The sequence below is a fragment of the Gekko japonicus genome, unplaced genomic scaffold (assembly GCF_001447785.1).
Source record: "Gekko japonicus isolate JY-2015 unplaced genomic scaffold, Gekko_japonicus_V1.1 scaffold484, whole genome shotgun sequence".
Classification (NCBI taxonomy): Eukaryota; Metazoa; Chordata; class Lepidosauria; order Squamata; family Gekkonidae; genus Gekko; species Gekko japonicus.
In genome coordinates this window covers 955,026-966,755 of record NW_015168059.1, presented here as the reverse complement: position 1 = coordinate 966,755, position 11,730 = coordinate 955,026, and positions in this window count along the sequence as shown.

Sequence of the window (11,730 nt, the reverse complement as noted above, 5' to 3'; positions counted from 1 at the left end):
CGCCCACTCGCCCATCTTTGACAGATCCCTTTGGAGTGCCTCACAATCCTCACTGGTTTTCACCACCCTGAACAACTTTGTATCATCTGCAAATTTAGCCACTTCACTGCTTACTCCCATCTCCAAATCATTAATGAACAAGTTAAAAAGCAGTGGACCAAGTACTGATCCCTGCGGTACCCCACTGCTTACCTCCCTCCACTGAGAAAATTGCCCATTTATACTCACTCTCTGTTTTCTATTAATTAGCCAGTTTTTGATCCACAAGAGGACTTGTCCTTTTATCCCTTGATTTTTGAGCTTACTTAGGAGCCTTTGATGAGGAACTTTATCAAAAGCTTTCTGGAAGTCAAGGTAAACAACATCTATTGGGTCCCCCTTGTCCACATGTTTGTTCACCCCCTCAAAGAACACTAACAGGTTAGTGAGACAAGATCTTCCCTTACAGAACCCATGCTGAGTCTTCCTCAATTGTTTTTGTTTATCTATGTGCCTATTAATTCTTTCCTTAATAATAGTTTCCACCAATTTACCCGGTATCGAAGTCAGACTGACTGGCCTGTAATTTCCCGGATCTCCTCTGGAACCCTTTTTAAAGATGAGAGTGATGTCAGCTACTTTCCAGTCCTCAGGAATGGAGGCAGATCACATCTGAGTTCTTTTAGAACTCTTGGATGTATGCCATCCGGGCCTGGTGATTTATCAGTTTTTAAGTTGTCTATCAGTCATAGGACCTCCTCTCTCGTCACCTAATCTGACTCAGGTCTTTCAACACCCCTCCCGAAATCAGCGGTTCTGGAGTCGGCAAGTACTTCTCATTTTCCACACTTCTCATCTTCCACAGAGGCAAAAAAAATGCATTCAGCTTCTCAGCCATTTCTCACCCCTCCTGAAATCAGCGGTTCTGGGCAAGCACTTCTCATCTTCCACAGTGAAGACAGAGGCAAAAAATGCATTTAGCTTCTCAGCCATTTCCGTATCATCCTTCAGTACTCCTTTTACCCCTTGGATCACCCCTTGGTCACAGCTGTAACACCAGCAAGCAAACTTCCAGATAGGGTCTGAAACTAGGGTTGCTTTGCAGGGTGGGCTCTGTGGCCTTATACCCCACAGAGGCCCCCCTCATCCCCAAACCCGTTCTCCCGAGGCTCCACCCCCAGATCTCCAGGAGTTTCCCAACCTGGAGATGGCAACCCTAGGTAGAGAGCATTCTGGCTGAACTACACAGCCTGTTACCTCTGCTTAAACAGCATTTAAACCTGGAGCTTCTTATAACGTGCTTTGGCAAAGGCTGCTCCCAGCATCTTCCAAAAAGAGAAGACACCAGAGATGGACAGCAGTGAAGAAGCCTGAGGACCCCTGGTTGAAAACAGAAAACTCCAGACTTCCGGTTGATGGCGGCACGCTCATGGATTCACCTCCCGGGGTGTCTTCGTGCTCCGGCGGACAGAGGGGGTGAGCAGGCTCGTAACCCCCCCCCAGGAGCCCGGGGAAGGGCACCTGGCCAAGGAGCTTTGAGGGGGTAGCCTCTTCTCTGGCCGAATGCCAGAGAATCGAGGCTCCCCCTTGCTCCAGTGGTCCGTCCAGCCGAGAGACCTGATGGTACAAGTGAAGCTAGCCGAGTCAAGCACAGGAGATCAGGCGTTTGAAATCATGAATGAAGAGGGGTCGGAAGACCAACTACGAACGTGAGTCAAATGAGAACTGATTTTTAAACTAAAAGACACTCCCTACCCGAAGCGGCGAAATGGCAGAAGCGAGTGGTGGGAGGGATGTCTCCCATGCCCATAAATCGTTGAGCGAAAGGGGAGGGAGTGGAAGAATAAACACGAAATTGCCCAGAAGTACCCACCCATCGAGCTATACAGATAAGCACATATTCAGAGACTTTAACATTTATTGCGAAAGCAAACGAACGAGAAAAAGATCGCGGGGAAGAGGGACAGAGACAAAGAGAAACTTTAAAAAGCGAAACTAGAGTCCTCGAAGCCGGAAACGACCAGTGAGACGAGGAAGGCGATGACAGAGGTCATGCGCCCTCTGCTGGAACAGCTCAATGTCTCTGGGGGCTTAAAAAAGAAAAAAAGAAAACAGAAAACTCCGCTAACGGAGTCCACGAGTGCAGAAGGGCCTCTTAGGGGAAGCGAGGGGAGGGAAATGGATCCTCCTTCCCAGCTTTTGGGCCTTGTGTGAGGGTGCATCGGAAACCTTTGTGCCCCTGGCCAGCCCATTGGCCCTCACCACATCTACAATATGAAATTACATGGAGGTTCATACGATTCAGAGCAGGGTATACGCACATCAAAGGCACAAACATTTTTGTTCCAAAAAGTGAGGAGGCTCTTGTTTGTTCATGACCTTGCCATAAATATTATGAAGAAGAGGAGGAGGAGGAGATTGGATTTATACGCCACCCTTCACTACCCAAAGGTGTCTCAGAGTAGCTTACAATCTCCTTTCCCTCCCCCTCCCCACAACAGACACCCTTGTGAGGTAGGTGGGGCTGAGAGAGCTCTGACCGAAACTGCTCTTTTTCAAGAACAGCTCTTATCAGAACTACGGCTTGCCCAAGGTCATCCAGCCAAGGGCAAGTGGAGAAGTGGGGAATCAAACCCGGTTCTCCCACATTAGAGTCCGCACACTTAACCACTACGCCAAACTGGCTCTCACCATGAAGCAACAACACTGCAAATGAAGGGGGGGGGCTATGTATTTAAAAAGTTGTGCATTTGTGCTCCAAAATTACAAGTGTGTTTTGTTATTGTTCTTGCAATTTAATCATAGAATGTTAGGGTTGGAAGGGACCTTGCAGGTCATCTAGTCCAGCCCCCGGCACTCTGCAGGAGTATACTGAAAGACCTACATACCTACAACATACCCGAAAGAAGGTCGTCCAGCCTCTGCTTGAAAACGTCCAGTGAAGGAGCATCCACCACCTCCCAAGGCAGACTGTTCCAATGTGTACCTCAACACACTTTTCTGCAAATACCTTGCTAAGGTGATATGTACCTTCAATTTGCTTATATCAAAAAATTGTATTTGTAAGCAGTATTTAAAATACAAATTAAAAAAACCACTTTTCTGACTTCATTTATTTTCATTTTTTCCATCCCATCTGCAACTGTTTGCCTTTTCTTTCTTCAGTCCATTTCTGATTCTTTAACCGACTGTTTGCCATCGTTTACATTCTTCCTGGAGTGAAGAAAGGTGTGACTGGACACATTTGTGTGGACTGCAGCATTGTAAAGTGGTCGGGGAAGAGCCAGCTGTGTGTGGGGGGGGGGAGCAGGATTTGTGGAAGTTCGTGCACTGACTGATTCATTCATCTGTTCATTTTGGGGCACTGTGCTCCACTAGTATTGGGGGGAGGGGGGGAGGAATTTTTGTTTGCTGTAGCCAAGAGACTTTGTCTAGACGCTGAGCCTTTTGGACAGGAAATGGCTTTCATAGCATGCAATACTAAATTGGCCACCTTGAGCTCTTCGACCTTCACAGGTTGCCTCTCGGGGACCCTCCCTCCCGCTCTGCTGGAGCTGGGTCTGTAACCATGAATCTTTCAGTGCCGGGGGTGTGTGTGTGTGTACGGGGGCAGAAGCAGGTTGAGAAGTCAAAACATAAATGCAGGCAGCCTAGTCTGACAATTTGTGGATTGTGTTAATGTTTACAACACTGAAAAATGAAAGCCAAGGGCTTGTCAGGTGTTGGCCTGAACATTGGAAGGGGAGTAGATTCAGGTGAGTCTGAGTCCGGTGGGGGCACCTTTAAAGTCCAAGTTTTATTTATGCACACGAAAACTTATACCTTGGGTAAAACTTGGTTGGTCTTAAAGGTGCCCCCACCGGACTCAGACTCAGTTCTGTGGGAAGGGGGAGCAAGCCGAGTTAGCTATCAGGCACGGTCTTGCACGCCAGCTTTTTCCGAGGTCCCCTCAAGTTTAAAAAACGAAATGCTTTTAAAACGAACATTCAGGGGATTATCCCTAAGGGGGCTCCTTGCTGGCCAGCACAAGACACCACCGGTGCATTGCATTTGTCACTTAGGGTCACCAACCTCCAGGGGTCATTTCGTAGAAAAAGAGGTGCAGGAGCTCATTAGCATGACTCATTAGCATAACTTATTTGCATATGCCACACCCCCTGACATCACCGGAAGTGTGTCAGAAGGCAACACCCACCGCTCAGGCTCCACTGGACTGTTTTGGATGGCTAGCTATTGGGGGGGGGGATGTGCAGATCTGCCCTCACAGAGGAGGGAGAGCTTGCTCTTTTTGTAGCAGGTACTCATTTGCATATTAAGCGACACACCCCTAATGTAGCCAATCCTCCAAGAGCTTACAGTAGCTCCTGTAAGAAGAGCTCTGTAAGCTCTTGGAGGATTTCCTACATTAGGGGTTTGTGGCCTAATATGCAAAGGAGTTCCTGCTACAAAAAGAGCCCTGCCTTGTACCTGAACAAAACTTGGTCTTAAAGGTGCCACTTGCCTGTTTGGGACTGGGGGGCCTCTGCAGCTTACCTGGCTGCTTCTTGTTCCTTGTGGCCTGAGGGCTCCTGGGAGCAGGGGGCGGGGCTTGTTGCATGTCCCCGCCCCCTGGGCTCTTTACTGCCGGAGCTCCGCTCCTGTGCGCTCCTGCAGGAAATGACCCCTGCCAACCTCCAAGTGGCACCTGGAGACCCCCCCACAGACACTATTACAGCTGTTCTCCAGACAACCAAAATCAGTTCCCCTGGAGAAAATGGCTGCTTGGGAGAGTGCAGTCTATATGGCCTTCTATACCCTGCTGAGTAGATCCCCTCCTCAAACTCTGTCCTCTTCAGGCTCCACCCCCCCCCCAAATCTCCAGGATTTTCCCAACCCGGAGCTGGCAAGCCTAGCTGAAGCCACTTGATTCATTCCTATCACCAAGTCTTTTCAGTGATCTGGTGGTTAAGCGATTAGCCCCTTGCTTGTTTGCTTTTAATGGTGTCAGGACTTATGCAGGTGCAGTAACCTTATCTTTTTTTCTGACTTGCAGCCGGCCTGCCCTTTAATTCCAGGGGAAAGCACTTTCTTTGTCGTCACTGCTGATTTCTTGGTATTGTTTCACACCATCCATGGAAAAGTTTAAATCCAGCCTGCAAAACAGGAATGAGTTCTTCTAAACCTTGACTCACGTAGTTCCCAGCCCATACCTAGGCCAGCTCGTAACAAATTGTCAGTTCTATTGTTGGCAGGATTCTGTGTCGTGCAGCAACCGGGCCTACCAACCAGTGCAGTGGAAACCAGTCCGTGGTCTTGACTGCCTGCTTGCCATCCTTCCCGTCTCCCTGTTGGCTGTACTGCACAAACACGCGACACCAGGGGTGGCCAACGTAAGAGCCACATAGAGTAAACATTAGATGATTGAGAGCCCCAAGACATGAACAAATGTCACACGCGCGTTTTTATTTAAAAATATGCAAATTTGCTTTTTATTAACATTAAATGAGTCTGCCAAAACTAATAACAAAAAGGGGTAAAAGCAGACATTGATAATGATATTTGTTTGTTCCGTGATATTTGTTTGCTAACGATATTTCGCTTCCCCAGCTGCCCTGCCACTTGGTCACTCAGGGGCTGTGCTGCTGCATATAGATGCTCCTTTCAGTTGTCATGGCTGGTAGCCCTTGATGGACCTCTGCTCAGTGAAGCTGACCGACCCTCTTTTAAAGCTATATCTAAAACATTGTGTGCACCAGTGTTCCCTCTAAGCTGTGGAGTCTTGTGAGCAAAAAATCTACTTTGTGAGTTACTGCCATTAAAGTTGTGAGCAAGCAATTTGGCCACTGCATAAATTAGTTTGCTCTGAAGCCATCCTTCCTGAGCTAAGACAAAAATGTGTGAGCTGGAGGCCAAAAAACGGTGAGCTAGCTCACACTAACTCAGCTTAGAGGGAACCCTGGCTGTGCACGGGAATGGCAGAAGCTCTCGATCTAGTTTTGACAGTCTGGAATTATAACTGTCTCCAGAGAACAGTCTCCTTCAAACAACGTTCAAACAAGTGTAACCCACTAAGGTCCTAATATCTGTAGGGAGAGTGGGCAGGTTCAGTCGGTATTGACAGCGGAACTCCCACCTATGGTTATTAACAATATGTAACTGCTGTTACTACACATGTACTTAAACACAGGCATAAAAGAGGCAATACAACCAATGCACTTTAACATTTAAAATAAACTCTTTATATAAACAAAGCATGGAGGTTTTCATATAAATCCTCATTCACTTTTGGTTAGTTGCTATTACTTCATAGCAATTAATCTTCAGGATATTACTAAGTACAGATATCTTCAGCATCCACAAAGATGCACAGAACAGAAAAATTACTAAGCACATAAATAATACATATATTGTAAGTCCATATGTTGTAAGCTCACAGATACTGGAACAGCATATGAGGTTTCCAGGCTGTACTCGGGAGGCTGCAGCTCTTCTCAGTTGACTCCAGGATTTACCTGCAATAATTCAAGGCAGGCCTTAACACAACCAAGTCTATATAGGCCTCTCCCCAAGATGTTGCCTCTTTCTGGGCCAGGCTGAACTGCTGGCTGCTGGGAATACCCAGCCTCCTTTAGGGAAGGCTACAAACACTGAGCATGCTCATAAAGGGAGTTGATTGCCACACCACCTATTGGCAAAAGCAGGCGTGCTTGATCCTTGTATGCTGTTAACAGCTACAAAACTGCATGGGTTACACAAGCATAGAGAAAGACGGTGTCACAGCAGCACGAAACTGATTTAAAAATACAAATGCAGATTCGACCTTTGTTGGGGGCAGGGCTCCCCCCCCCCCAGAAAAAGAAGTGCCAGAACTCTCAGGAGGGAAATGACGTTTTCAACCTGTATACTGAAAACTCACAAACTTTTAAACATTTGAAAAAGAATTTTGTCAAAGAGGTTCCGGAACTCCGCTCCGACATGTTCCCCCAGGAAAAAGAAAACTCTGGTTGGGGGTCTAAATGAATTGAACTGGAGCCCCCGATGCTAAAAGTGCTGCTGACCTGGAGCAGGTCTTGTGCGTGATTCAGGCAGCGGATGGACACACATATACTGGAAGCTCCGGCAACCTCCCGGGCTCTGTCTCTTGTCATTCCCAAGCCCGGTTTCCTGCTCTGTGGCTGCTTAGATGCTCCCATATTTGGAAGTTGGACGATGGGCTGGAAATCCCTCGTGGGTTCCTGTTTAAATTCAAGTCACTCTTACACACCACGCTTGTCTCGGGCTGATATAAATCAAACGCAGCGCAAAGGGAAAAGCCAGGAAGCTTCGGCTTCGCTCAGGCCCTCCAGAGGAAAGCGGCTCCTGCCTCAGGCTGTTTTAGATTTGGGGGGCGGGGGGGGGGGCATGCACATAATGCCCTCTTTTGTTTCCCCAAATTTCTGCTCATGTCGCAACAGTTCAGTCTGTGCTTTTGGCTCTTCCCAACGTGCTATATCGAACACTCCCACTTGGTCGGTCGGAGGACTTCCTGTCCCCACCTCAAAGTGTGCTTCTCAGGCCCGATTCCAAGGTGAGGCCAAAGAGACCTTGTAGGGACTCAGCCTTCTTCAAATTGTTCTGCAAACCGTGCCAAGCAGTTATGCCTCCCTGCGTTGTGGACGAGAGAGCCGTAGCCCTTGTACGTATTGAGCTAACAAAACACACGTGACTACTCTGCACAGATTGTGGCACCATTTGAACGTGACGTGGGGTTGGATCCGACCAGTTTTTTTCTGCTGGTGAAAAAGAGAAGAGGGTGTCCCCTTTGATCACCAAAAGAGGCTGTGCCGGGAATCATGAGACCTGCATGGGCAAAAGTCAGGTGGGACGGGAGGTGTAATTTAAAAAAAATGTCTGGAACCAACCTGTGGATTAGGGTTGCCAATCTCCAGTTGGGGTCGGGGGATTCCCCGGTTCTGCGGGCTCCTGACCGCCGGTGGGCAGCCAGCCAGAGGCAGGAACACCCCCCCCCCCAGCAACATGGAGCCATGTGGCTACATTGCCCAGAGGTATATTGGTGACATCCTGGGGGGGGGGGGAGACACTGGTTTTGGGACAAAATTCTATGGCTTGAGGGCAATTTTACCATAGAATTTTGCCCAATAACCATAGTGTTGCCTCCTACGTGCCCACATCACTTCCGGGTGACGTAGGCAAGGTATGCACCATCACTTCCAGTGACGCTGGCACATTGGGTGCGAGGCTTCTGTCTCCTGGCGCGTCCCCCATCCCCCCACTGGCATCCCGAAGGTCCTAGCAGCCCAGCCGTGGACCCTTTGCGAAGCTGCAGGGAGCCCCTGGAAACCCTTCCGGTGCTTCTGGTCCCGTGGGACAACTTGCTGTCTCTGAGCACATGTTTTGCAGCAGTTGACAGAGCTGGCGGGAGTTTTTTCAGACTACCTCGCTGTTGTGTCCGCTGACCGCCACCAGGGGGCCAGCGAATACCCCAGAGCTTGACTCTGGGAGAACAATAGGGACTAGGCTCTTAGTCCCTACACTGGGGGAACTAATTGAACCGTGGCGGGAGATTCAAACCCACCAACGGGACCCATGGGTGTGTCCCCAGGAGTGTATATAGTTGGCCAGCCGGCCGTTAGTGGTTGTTCTTGTTGTGTACTAATAAAGCGTGCAGTATACCATGCAGACTTGTGTCCTTCATCCATGCGGCTAACCCACTACACAACACTCGCGTGGCTGCTGAGCCCCACCTCCTGGCTCTACAGTCTCTTTTATGTGCAGTTTCCGGCTGAGCAGTGGTCCAGAGTGAAGGCAGGACAGACCTGTACTTTGCGTATAAGAGTGCAGAGCGCCCAAACTCATTGAGCATACTCATTGCAAGAGGACGCCAAAGAAAACTGTGTCACACGAGAAAATGCAGGGCCAGCATCGCAGCCAGTTCAGCCTCATTCTCCTAGGCCAGAGGTCATGCTTGCAAAGGGCGGCAGTGTAGGCAGCATTGCCAACCTCCAGGTCCCACCTGGAGATCTCCCACTATCACAACTGGTCTCCAGGCAACTGAGATCAGTTCCCCTGGAGAAAATGGCTGCTTTGGAAGGGGGGACTGTCTGGCATTCTACCCCATCAGAGTCCCTTTCCTCTCCAAACCTCACCCTCCCCAGGCTCCACCCCCAAACTCTCCAGGAATTTCTCACCCCAGAGCTGGCAACCCTAAAGGTGCCACTGTTACAGTGCACATCAGGACGTAGCTCATAGGCAACAGAGCCAAGTCAAAAGTGCCCTGGGAAAGGCCCACCCCTCCTCCCCTCTGTTTGCCATTGATGGAGGGACGAAGAGCCCCTTGGGAGACAGGAGGTGCCCTCACACATCTTGCTAGGGACGCTGGGCGCTGCGGCTCTCCCTGCTGGCTCCCAGGAGAGGCCCAGCCTAGCCAGGAAGAGCTGGGCACTGTGGGCTCCCTTTTTGGCTGGTCCTCCCCATCAGCTGCGGTGACTCAAGTGGTTAAGATGCTGAACTGCAGGCTGTGGAAGGTCGGTAGCTCAGCAGTTCGAGACCCGAGTGTGCCGCATGACGGAGTGAGCTCCCGTCTCTAGTTCCAGCTCCTGCCAACCTAGCAGTTCGAAAGCAAGAAATTGCAAATGGATAAATAGGTACCACTTTGGTGGGAAGGTAACAGCGTTCCGTGCGCCTTGGTGTTTAGTCATGCCGGCCACATGACCACGGAAAACGTTTTCGGACAGTGCTGGCTCGGATCTTGAATGGCACACTCGGGTCTTGAACTGCTATGTTGGCAGAAGCTGGAACTAGAGACAGGAGCTCACTCCGTTATGCAGCACTTATCTCGAACTGCTGAACTACTGCTCCTTCCACAGCCTGCAGTTCAGCATCTTAACGACTTGAGCCACCGCAGCTCCTACATGTAGATAAAGTAAAGGTCAAGGTTCCCTTGCTCGAAAGCCAGTCGAGTCCGACTCTAGGGTTGCGGTGCTCATCTCCATTTCAAAGCCGAAGAGCCAGTGCTGTCCGAAGACGTTTCCGTGGTCATGTGGCCGGCATGACTAAACACCAAGGCGCACGGAACGCTGTTACCTTCCCACCGAAGTAGTACCTATTTATCTACTTGCAATTTCTTACTTTCTTACTTACTTGGCAGGAGCTGGAACTAGAGACGGGAGCTCACTCCGTCATGCGGCACACTCGAGTCTCGAACTGCTGAACTACCGGCCTTCCACAGCCTGCAGTTCAGCGTCTTAACCACTTGAGCCACCGAAGCTCCATAATAAAAATGTAAACACAATTAAAATAAAAAACAATAAAACCAGGAAAAACACAAATCCCAGCAGCGATAAAACCAATCATAGAGCCAGCAATTTAGACAAATCATAAAGGAAGCAAGCCAAAAAAGAAGAAGCAAACAGTGTGAAAGCAATCAGGAAGGAAATAGGCCAGAAAAATAGCTGGAAAGAACAGTACCAGGTTGTGGCCTGACTTCAGCCTGCATCGGCTGGTTCTGCAGCAGTAGATAATTGGGGCCTATTGGATTCATACAGAAGTCATGATGCTTTTTGTCCAACCAAATATTGGCATTTAGCTCATACCCTGCCACAAGTTTTGTTAGTCTTTAAGGCGCGACTGGACCGTTGCTCATGTCCCATGTGCACCTGAACGCCACACATATTTATTCCTAGGCAAAGTTTCCGTAGAAAACTCTTGACATAAAGTTCCCCTAAGATGGGAATCCTGCCAACCTAGCCGTTCGAAAGCAAGAAATTGCAAGTAGATAAATAGGTACCCCTTCGGTGGGAAGGTAACAGCGTTCTGTGCGCCTTGGTGTTGAGTCATGCTGGCCACATACTCAGAAAGACTCGTTCTGTATGGTTATGACAAGAATGTAGCTTCTTAATAGCCACTCTACCTACATGGAGAAGTTGGACTGTAGGATAGTGAGGCGGGTAGGGAACTGGTTGGAGAACCACACTCGGTGAGTAGTTCTCAATGGCATTTCATCCGAATGGAGGGAGGTGTCCAGTGGGGGGTGCCACAGGGCTCGGTTCTGGGCCCGGTACTTTTCAGTATTTTTATTAATGATCTGGATGAGGGTGTGGAGGGGCTACTCATTAAATCTGCAGATGACACCAAATTGGGAGAAGCAGCGAACACACCAGGAGACAGAGATAGAATTCAATGAGATCTGAACACGCTGGAAAAGTGGGCGGATGTGAACAAGATGCAGTTTAACAAGGATAAGTGCCGAGTTCTACATCTGGGTAACAAAACATACTGAGGAACAGGCATACTGGATGGGGGCAGGGCTCATTTCCTGCCAGAGCACACAGGAGCAACGCTCCGGCAGTGAGGAGCCCAGGGGGTGGGGACATACAGCGAGCCCCGCTCCCTGCTCCCAGCAGCCTGGGCCATGAGGAACCAGAAGAAAGGTAAGTACTGCCCCCCCACACTGCCTTTCCCAGGCCGCGCCAGGCTGTAGAGCCGGGGGAAAGGCCTGCCGCCGCCCCCGCCACCTTTCCTGGGCTGCACCAGGCTGCAGAGCCTGGGGAAAGGTCTGCTGCCCCCCCACCATTCCACGCCAGGCCACAGAGCCTGGGAAAAGGCCTGGCACCCCCCTCGCCTTTCCCGGGCCATGGGCCACGGGCCTTGATTGGGGGTGGGTGGGAGAGCCTGCCTCCCTCCCCATCTCTTTCTCCTCTTTCTTTCTTTCTTTCTTTCTTTCTCTTTCTTTCTCTCTTTCTCTCTTTTCCTCCCTCTTTCCTCTCTCTTTCT